The sequence below is a fragment of the Triticum dicoccoides genome, chromosome 4B, assembly GCF_002162155.2.
Source record: "Triticum dicoccoides isolate Atlit2015 ecotype Zavitan chromosome 4B, WEW_v2.0, whole genome shotgun sequence".
NCBI lineage: Eukaryota > Viridiplantae > Streptophyta > Magnoliopsida > Poales > Poaceae > Triticum > Triticum dicoccoides.
In genome coordinates, this window is record NC_041387.1 from 569448951 (window position 1) to 569460336 (window position 11386).

Below are 11386 nucleotides of genomic sequence, written 5' to 3' on the forward strand. Positions count from 1 at the left end.
GTTTACTCCCCCGGTCATATTTTTGTAGTGCTTAGGCGAAGCCCTGCGAAGATCACTTCACCATCACTGTCACCATGTCATTGTGGTGACGAAACTCATCTACTATCTCAACGTCTTGCTGGATCAAGAAGGTAAGGGATGTCACCGAGCTGAAGTGTGCAGAAATCGGAGGTGTCGTACGTTCCGTACTCGATCGGTGGATTGCGAAGAAAGTTTGACTACATCAACCGCATTGTGAAATGCTTCCGCTTACGGCCTACAAGGGTACATGGACACACTCTCCCCCTCGTTGCTATGCATCTCCATGGATGGATCATTGTGTGTGCACAGAATTTTTTTTGGTTTTCCATGCAACGATTGCCAACAGTGGTATCATGAGCCAGGTCTATTTGTAGATGTATGCAAGAGTAGAACACAAAGAGTTGTGGGCAGTGAGAGTCATACTGCTTACCGCCAACGTATTATTTTGATTCGGCAGTATTGTGGGATGAAGCGGCTCGGACCAACATTACATGTCCATGCACATGAGACCGGTTCCACCGACTAACAAGCAGCTAGCTTTGCATAAAGGTGGCTGGCAGGTGTCTGTTTCTCCTACTTTGGTTGAATCGAATTGGAATATAGTCGGTCCTTGAAGAAGGCTAAAAGAGAAAACTTGATGAAACACCATTGTGGTTTTATTTGTAGGTAAGAACGGTTCTTGCTAGACCCTTTGGCAACCACGTAAAACTTGCAACAACAAAGTAGAGGACGTCTAACTTGTTTCTGCAGGGTATGTTCTGATGTGATATGGTCAGGGCATGATGAGATATACATTATTGTTTGAGATGATCATGTTTTGTAAGATATCTGGCAACCGGCAAGAGCCATATGGTTGTCTCTTTATTGTATGAAATGCATATGCCATGTAATTGCTTTACTTTATCGCTATGAGTTAGCAATAGTTGTAGAAGAAATAGTTGGCGAGATGACCACGACGCTGTGATGGAGATCATGGTGTCGAGCCGATGATGATGGAGATCATGACGATGCTTTGGAGATGGAGATAAAAAGCACAAGACGATGGCCATATCATGTCACATATTTTGATTGTATGTGATGTCTATCTTTTATGCATCTTATTTTGCTTACTATGGCGGTAGCATTATAAGATGATCCCTTCACTAAATTTCAAGGTATAAGTGTTCTCCCTGAGTATGCACGGTTGCGACATTTCCTCGTGTTGAGACACCATGTGATGATCGGGTGTGATAGACTCTATGTTCACATACGACGGGTGCAAGATAGTTTTGCACATGCAGAATACTCGGGTTAAACTTGACGAGCCTAGCATGTACAGACATGGCCTCGGAACACTGGAGACCGAAAGGTCGAATGTGAATCATATAGTAGATATGATCAACATAGAGATGTTCACCATTGATGACTGCCCCATCTCACGTGATGATCGGACATGGGTTAGTTGATTTGGATCACGTATCACTTAGATGACTTGAGGGATGTCTATTTAAGTGGGAGTTCTTAAGTAATTTGATTAATTGAACTTAATATATCATGAACTTAGTCCTGATAGTATTTGCAGATCTATGTTGTAGATCAATAACTCGTGATATAGCTCCCCAATTTTTGATATATTCCCAGAGAAAAATAAGTTGAAATATTATAGTAGCAATGATGCAGACTTGGTCCTTGATCTGATGATTATCCTCATTGTTGCACAAAAGAATTTTGTCCTTGATGCACTGCTAGGTGATAGACCTATTGCAGGAGCAAATGCAGACGTTATGAATGTTTGACAAGCTCAGTATGATGAGTACTTGATAGTTTAGTGTGCCATGCTTTACGACTTAGAACCGGGACTTCAAAAACGTTTTGAACGCCACAGAGCATATGATATGTTCCAAGAGCTGAAATTGGTATTTCAGACTTATGCCCATGTCGAGAGGTATGAGACCTGTGACAAATACTTTGCCTACAAGATGGAGGGGAATAGCTCAGGCAGTGAGCATGTGCTCAAAATGTCTGGGTGGTACAATCGCTTGATTCAAGTGGGAGTTAATCTTCCAGATAAGATAGACAGGAGTTCTCTAGTCACTATCACCAAGCTACTAGAACTTCGTGATGAACTATAATGTGCAAGGGATGACGAAAACAATTCCCAAGCTCTTCATGATGCTAAAACTAACGAAAGGTAGAAATCAAGAAAGAGCATCAAGTGTTGATGGTTAACAAACCACTAGTTTCAAAAAAAGAACAAGGGACAGAAAGGGAACTTCAAGAAGAACAGCAAACAAGTTGCCGCTCCCATGAAGAATCCCAAAGCTAGACCCAAGCCTGAAACTAAGTGCTTCTACTACAAAGGAAATGGTCACTAGAAGCGGAACTACCCTGAATACTTGGCAGATAAGAAGGATGGCAAATTGAACAAAGGTATATTTGATATACATGTTATTGATGTGTACTTTACTAGTGTTTTCATAGTAGCCCCTGGGTATTTGATACCGGTTCAGTTGCTAAGATTAGTAACTCGAAACAGGAGTTGCAAAATGAACAGAAACTAGTTAAGGGCGAGGTGATGATGTGTGTTGGAAGTGATTCCAAGGTTGATAAGATCACCATCGCACACTCCCTCTACCTTCGAGATTATTGTTGGACCTAAATAAATGTTATTTGGTGTTTGCTTGAGCATGAATATGATTGGATCATGTTTATTGTGATGCAATTATTCATTTAAGTTAGAGAATATTTGTTGTTCTGTTTACATGAATAAAATCTTCTACGGTCATACACCTAATGTAAATGGTTTATTCAATCTCAATCGTAGTGATACACATATTCATAATATTGATGCCAAAAGATGCAAAGTTGATAATGATAGTGCAATATATTTGTGGCGCTACCGTTTAGGTCATATTGGTGTAAAGCGCATAAAGAAACTCCATGTGGATGGACTTTTGGAACCACTTGATTATGAATCATTTGATGCTTGCGAACCATGCCTCATAGGTGTCGTGGAATTGTCACAGCAGATGCCCTAGCATAAGGACTTAGGTGTGGAGCCATCGCGACGTAGTTAGCTTGAAGGGGTTAAAACGAGACAAGGGACACAAAGAGTTTACCCAGGTTCGTCCCCTCGCAATGAGGTAAAGGCCTACTCCTGCTTTATGTTGTATTGCTTGGGTTTCGATAACCAGGGAGCGAATACGCTTGACCTAGCTCTCGACTTGTTGTTTCTTGCCATAACCCGCTGCCGGGTCACCCCTTTATATACACAGGCTGATTCCTGGTGGCTTACAGAGTCCCGGCCGGCTCATACACAACATGTCAGGCTCGGTGACAGAACTACACTTTCCTTAACATACAAGTTAAACATATGGCGATTTATGCTTGTGGGCCTCAAGTCTCCTCCGGGTCTTGGGCCTTCAATAAGATTGCTTCATGAACCGGCATCTTCAACATCTTCTTGGGCCTTCTTATTATGAACCACCAGTGGTATGACCCGGCCCTTCCTGGGCGGGTCATACCCAATAGTCATATTCCCATCCTTAGGCCCTAGGTTGATATAAACTTGTTCATATCAATCTTCAATACTTAGAAAAAATCCTTCCTCGTCTATCCTTACGGGGTCTTATAACCCGTCGTGACATCATGTCTTAAAATCGTGGTAACCCGTTGTGATGTCATCTCACATTAATATCACACGAGGCCCAAATCTTAATATGTCATCATTTTAATGAACCTCCGAAAATCAAGGCGTCTGTGCTGTCACATATCCATTTTTCAGCCTCCTCGATTCCTGTGCATGCCAATTATCCTTCTGCCTTATAAATAGGGCCAGGGGTCCCTTTCACTTTCCCATCTTTCCTCCTCGTCTTCGTCCTCTTCCTCACAACACCTCTAGCGCCCGAACTTTGCTGCCGGCATAAACCTTCGCCACTGCCTCAACCGCAGCCGCTACATCAACCTGAATGGACCAGATCTCGTCCACGCGCCTCCGCTCTTTCAACAGCCCAGGTAAGCTTTTCTCCTTCTCTCATCATAGATCCCATTAGGGTTTGTGCGAGTTTGTCGGAGTTCATCTCCACTCCTTTTTGTTTTTTTTGACTATTTACTGCAAGGCAACAGCCTCACAGTCCTTTATTTGTAACTAAAAGCAGAAGGATACAAGTTTACAAATATACAAATATACAGAAAAGAGAAAAGATACTTACGAGAAAAGTGACTAAGTAAGGTTAGCTATCCAAGACAGAAAACTATCTTTATATTTACACTTAATCCTATGAGAGAGAAGAGAGATGTCATGGATAAAGTTTCTTCTCCAAGCTCGAAATGAGGGTTGCTCATTTCTGAAAATCTTCCCACTCCTTTGTATCCAAATATTCCAAGTAGTAGTGAAGACAACCTTAGAGAAGAAAGGATGACCGAAATCCCTCCTAACTGCTTGAGCCATATCATATGTGGTTTGATTCGGTTGAACAGCCCAAGAAATCCCAAGATAGTTCCAAACCCTTTGGCTAAAATTGCATGCAAAGAAAAGATGAGCTCGATCCTCATGTTGTGCAAGGTTGCATAGCACATGTGTGTCATCCTGGATGATCCACTGCCGACGCTACATCATATCCCTAGTGTTCAAACGATCCCTTAAGAGTAGCCAACCGAAAACTTTGAACTTGAGTGTGCATGCACACTTCGAAATCCATTTGAATATGGGATCAACACAAGGTGTGAGAAGTAAGAGTCATATTATATCTTTGACAAAAAAATACCAGACTTCGAAGGCCACTTCCAAATGTCCTTGCTCTCACCATCCAGATTTATCAAAGGCAGTAGGGCCCCGAGTTGTGTGAGTTCCATGAAGGCCTCTTGCGATAGAGGCAAATTGAAGTGATCCAAGATATCGGGTTGCGCCATAAACTCCTTGACTGTGAGTGCATCATCCACAACAAATGAATGCAGCCTCGGGAAGCAGTCACATAAAAGGACATCACGATTTCCCAGGTTCCACCGGTCAAGCCAAAAGAGCACCGTGTCACCAGCATTAACCTGTGGAACAGCTATCTTGCAGAAGTTTGGAAATAAACGCATAATATCACACCACCAAAATAAGCCACAGATCTGGGTGCTTTGGGGTGGTGATGATGCATAGTAAGTACCCCAAATTAAAGAAACCCAAGGCACGTCCACCTTATTGAAGAACTTGAAGAGATGCTTTAGAAGCAAAGCCTCATTTTGGATGCCCAAGTTAAGAACACCCAAACCACCAAATCTCTTACGGAGACAAACTAAGTCCCAAGCAGCCAATGATTGACGTGGATTATCCGTGTTACCTCTCCACAAACATTGCCTCGTGATTCTCTCTAACTGCTGCAAAATGCCCTTCGGAAGAGATAAAGTACACAAGAAGTATATGGGCATGGAACACAAAATGGACTGAAGTAGTTAAAGCCGGCTTCCTTGGTTTAGAAGGCATGAGCAGGCAGATAAGCGACGCTCGACACGATCAACCAGAGGTAGTTCTTGTAGTTTTGATCTATGTTTAATGCACATCTTGCGCGGCGTCAGCTTTAGAACTCATTTTTGATATTTGAACGCCTCCTCTCCGTGGGAGATCCCATCTGAGTGCATGAGCTTCTCTGTTGCCGCAACTTAGGTTTAGAATTTCCTTCATTATTTGACCTGCTGTAGATCCAAAATTATAGCATCAATCTGCGAAAGCTGTTTGTCCAATACTTAGTAATTTTTCACTCATAGATCTTGAAAATTGATAACTGCGTGGGCGGCTTAACTTATAAACCATAACCCGCCAGGTACCATTAGTCCCCTCTTAAGCCGCCAATGGTTTGCCTTGCATAACTCCAATGCTATACTCCAGCTTAGCACACTGCATGCTTTATTGTTCTTACCCTTCAACCAACGACCGGCTTAACAACATAATCTTAGACCGGCAAAATTTTCTTTTCAGATCATCAACAATGACTAAGACATTCACTGCATGCAATTGGGCATCATCCCGGGTCATCGAGGAAGATCTGAACAATTTCGTTGCAACTGGCGCTTTAGCCAAGAAGAATACATCCATTGGAGAGTCCCAGGCCTCGAAAATCCACCTGAGCCTAAGGAAGGAGAAGTAATTGTTTTCACTGATCATATAATCTGGGGGTTTACCCCACCCGGTTCAAGATTCTTTCAGGACGTGTTGCATTTCTTCCAACTTCATCCTCAAGACATCGGGCCAAATTCCGTCTCCAATATTTGCAACTTCCAAGTCTTCTGTGAAGCTTATCTTCAAGAAGAGCCAACTGTTGAACTGTTTAGAGAGTTTTATTACTTTAACTGGCAGACGGAGTTTACCGATGAGCCCTGCTTGGAGCTATGTGGGGTCTCAGTTCAGAAATGGAAAGAGGCCTCCTTCCCATATGCCAAACCGCCCAGTCATCCCAAGGACTGGAACCAGACTTGGTTCTATTGGCAAGACACATCTCCAGCAGGCGAGAATCCTCTGCCGGATTATCGTGACCACCGCCTTAACAACACACATCCACTCCCACCACGGATTAGCACGAACGAATGGGCCATGTATGCACCCACTTTTCAAAGCTCAAAGCCTTCACGACTAACGGCTTAACCGGCATCGACCTTGTCGCTACCTCTTGAGCACTGCGTTGGTTTTCCCTTTAAGAGGAAAGGGTGATGCATCAAAGTAGCGTAAGTATTTCCCTCGGTTTTTGAGAACCAAGATATCAATCCAGTAGGACGCTCCTCAAAAGTCCCTCGTACCTACACAAACAAACAAGAACCTCGCAACCAACGCAATAAAGGGGTTGTCAATCCCTTCACAGTAACTTGCGAAAGTGAGATTTGATAGAGACAATAAGATAAGATAAATATTTTTGGTATTTTTATAATATAGATTGGAAAGTAAAGATTGCAAAATAAAGATAGATTGGAAACTTATATGATAAAAGATAGACCCGGGGGCCATAGGTTTCACTAGTGGCTTCTCTCAAGATAGCATAAGTATTACAGTGGATGAACAAATTACTGTCTTGCAATTGATAGAAATGTGCATAGTTATGAGATTATCGAGGCATGATCATGTATATAGGCAATACGGCCGCAACAAGTAGACCGACTCCTGCCTGCATCTACTACTATTACTCCACACATCGACCGCTATCCAGCATGCATCTAGAGTATTAAGTTCATAAGAATAGAGTAACGCATTAGGCAAGTTGACATGATGTAGAGGGATGAACTCAAACAATATGATATAAACCCCATCTTTTTATCCTTGATGGCAACAATACAATATGTGCCTTGTTACCCCTGCTGTCACTGGGAAAGGACACCGCAAGATTGAACCCAAAGCTAAGCACTTCTCCCATTCCAAGAAAGATCAATCTAGTAGGCCAAACCAAACTAATAATTCGAAGAGACTTGCAAAGATACCAAATCATACATAAAAGAATTCAGAGGAGATTCAATTATTTCTCATAGATAAACTTGATCATAAACCCACAATTCATCGGATCTCCACCAATACACCACAAAAAGAGTTACATCTAATAGATCTCCAAGAAGATCGAGGAGAACTTTGTATTTGGAATCAAAGAGAGAGAAGAAGCCATCTAGCTAATAACTATGGACCCAAAGGTCTGTGGTAAGCTACTCACAACTCATCGGAGAGGCTATGGTGTTGATGTAGAAGCCCTCCATGGTCGATTCCCCCTCCGGTGGAGCACCGGCGAAGGCTCCAAGATGGGATCTCGTGGATACAGAAGGTTGCGGCGGTGGAAATAGGTTTTCGTGGTGCTCCTCGATGTTTTTAGGGTATGGGAGTATATATAGGCGAAGGAGGTCGGTCAAGGGAGCTACGAGGGGCCCACGAGGATGGGGGCCGTGCCCACCCCCCTAAGGCGCGCCCGGCACCCTCGTGGCCGCCTTGTTTACTTCTTGACGTCCACTCCAAGTCTCCTGGTTTGCATTTGTTCCAAAAAGCTCGCTCCTGAGGGTTTCATCCTGTTTGGAGTCCGTTTGATATTCCTTTTCTTCGAAACACTGAAATAGGCAAAAAAAACAGCAATTCGGGCTGGGCCTCTGGTTAGTAGGTTAGTCCCAAAAATGATATGAAAGTGTAAAGTAAAGCCCATAAACATCCAAAACGGATAATATAATAGCATGGAGCAATCCAAAATTATAGATACGTTGGAGACGTCTCAAGCATCCCCAAGCTTAATTCCTGCTCATCCTCGAGTAGGTAAATGATAAAAACAGAATTTTTGATGTGGAACACTACCTAGCATATTTCTCAATGTAATTTTATCTATTGTGGCATGAATGTTCAGATCCAAAATGATTCAAATTAAAAGTTCATATTGACATGAAAACAATAATACTTCAAGTATACTAACAAAGCAATCATGTCTTCTCAAAATAACATGGCTAAAGAAAGCTATCCCTACAAAATCATATAGTCTGGCTATGCTCTATCTTCATCACACAAAGTATTTAATCATGCACAACCCCGATGACGAGCCAAGCAATTGTTTCATACTTATATGTTCTCAAACTTTTTCAACTTTCAGCAATACATCAGCGTGAGCCATGGACATAGCACTATATGTGGAATAGATTGGTGCTTGTGGAGAAGACAAAAAGTAGAAGATAGTCTCACATCAACTAGGCGTATCAACGGGCTATGGAGATGCCCATTAATAGATATCAATGTGAGTGAGTAGGGATTGCCATGCAACGGATGCACTAGAGCTATAAGTGTACGAAAGCTCAACAAAAGAAACTAAGTGGGTGTGCATCCAACTTGCTTGCTCACGAAGACCTAGGGCATTTTGAGGAAGCCCGTCATTTGAATATACAAGCCAAGTTCTATAATGACAAATTCCCACTAGTATATGAAAGTGACAACATAGGAGACTCTCTATCATGAAGATCAAGGTGCTACTTTGAAGCACAAGTGTGGTAAAAAGATAGTAGCATTGTCCCTTCTCTCTTTTTCTATCATTTTTTTATTTGGTCTTTGAGGGAGTCCTGGATTAGGGGGTGTCCGGATAGCCGGACTACCATCATCAGCCGAACTATCATCGGCCGGACTATCATCATCGACCGGACTCCAAGACTATGAAGATACAAGATTGAAGACTTCGTCCCGTGTCCGGATGGGACTTTCCTTGGTGTGGAAGGCAAGCTTGGCGATACGGATACGTAGATCTCCTACCATTGTAACCGACTGTATGTAATCCTAGCTCTCTCCAGTGTCTATATAAACCGGATGGCTCTAGTCCGTAGAACAACAACAACAACCATTACAATCATACCATAGTCTAGCTTCTAGGGTTTAGCCTCCTTGATCTCGTGGTAGATCCACTCTTATAAACATCCACAATATCAATATCAATCAAGCAGGACGTAGGGTTTTACCTCCATCAAGAGGGCCCGAACCTGGGTAAAACATCGTGTCCCTTGTCTCCTGTTACCATCCGCCTAGACGCATAGTTCGGGACCCCCTACCCGAGATCCGCCGGTTTTGACACCGACATTGGTGCTTTCATTGAGAGTTCCTCTGTGTCGTCACCGATAGGCTTGATGGCCTCTTTAATCGACAACGACGCAGTCCTGGGTGAGACTTTTCTCCCTGGACAGACCTTCGTATTCAGCGGCTTCGCACTGCGGGCCAACTCACTTGGCCATCTGGAGCAGATCAAAAGCTATGCCCCTGGGCGTTAGGTCAGGTTTGGAAGCCTAAACTTCACGGACGATATCCGCGGGGACTTGATCTTCGATGGATCTGAGCCACAGCCGAGCGTGCCACGCTGTGATGATGGGCATGACCTAACTCTGCCGCCGGACAGCACCTTGGAGGCCGCACATGAATCCGCTCCGACCCATAGTCCGGAGCCGATCGCTCAGATCGAGGACGGATGGCTGGACACCGCCTCGGGAGCTGCAACTTCTACGGTGATGGAGCCGAACACTTACCTTGTCCCGCATAAAGCTCATGACTCCGAGGTGCCGGACTCTCTGCCGGACTCCGAACCTCCTGCGCCCCTTCCAGTCGAATCCGATTGGGCACCGATCATGGAATTCACCGCTGCGGACATCTTTCAGCGCTCACCCTTCGGCGATATCTTAAATTCGCTGAAGCATCTCTCGCTATCCGGAGAGCCCTGGACGAACTACGGCCAGGATGGTTGGGACGCGGACGACGAAGAAATTCAAAGCCCACCCACCACCCACTTCGTAGCCACTGTCGACGATCTAACCGACGTACTCGACTACGACTCCGAAGACATCGACGGTATGGACAACGATGCCGGAGACTATCAAGAACCAGTGCCTACAGGACACTGGAGGACCACCTCGTCATACGACATATACATGGTGGACACCCCAAAAGATGGGGACGGCGAAGAAGCAACGGAGGCCGATTCCTTAAAGAAACAGCCCAAGCGCCAACATCAGCGGCGCCGCTCTAAATCCCGCCACAGCAAGAATGGAGATTCCAGCATAGGAGATAATAACACCCCGGAAAGTGCCGAAGACAACCCCCTTCAGCACGATCCAGCGCAGGAGGAGGCAGAAGCAAGCCCTCACGAGAGGGCGGCAGACGAAGAGGTCGAGGATGATAATTACTTACCTCCCTCCGGAGACGAGGCAAGCCTCGACGACGACGAATTCCTCGTGCCTGAGGATCCCGTCGAACAAGAGCGTTTCAGACGCAGGCTAATGGCCACGGCAAACAGCCTAAAGAAAAAGCAGCAACAGCTTCAAACTGATCAAGACCTACTGGCCGACAGATGGACCGAGGTCCTCGCGGCCGAAGAGTATGAACTCGAACGCCCCTCCAGAAGTTACCCAAAACGCAAGTTGCTCCCCCGACTAGAGGAGGAAGCGTACAAACCTGCATCACCAGCGCACAATACGGCAGACCGACCACCTCGTGGCCGCGACAGAGAGGCATGCAAGCCCTCCACCAAAACCGTACCCCGGCATCGCTCAAAAAGCATGAAGCCACGGGGGAACGCGCCGGACTTGCGGGATATATTGGAAGACAAGGCAAGACAATCCAGATCTATCTATGGATCACGTGGGCGCCCCAAGACCCACGATGAATACCGTCGCGCCGGATACAACTACTCCGGCCGGGCCGAACACAGCAGACAACACCCTCTCGAGCTACGTCGCGATATTGCTCAATACAAAGGCGCCGCGCACCCACTATGCTTCACTGACGAAGTAATGGATCATCAAATCCCTGAAGGGTTTAAACCCGTTAATATCGAATCCTACGATGGCACAACAGACCCCGCGGTTTGGATTGAGGATTATCTCCTCCATATACATATGGCCCGTGGCGACGATCTTCACGCCA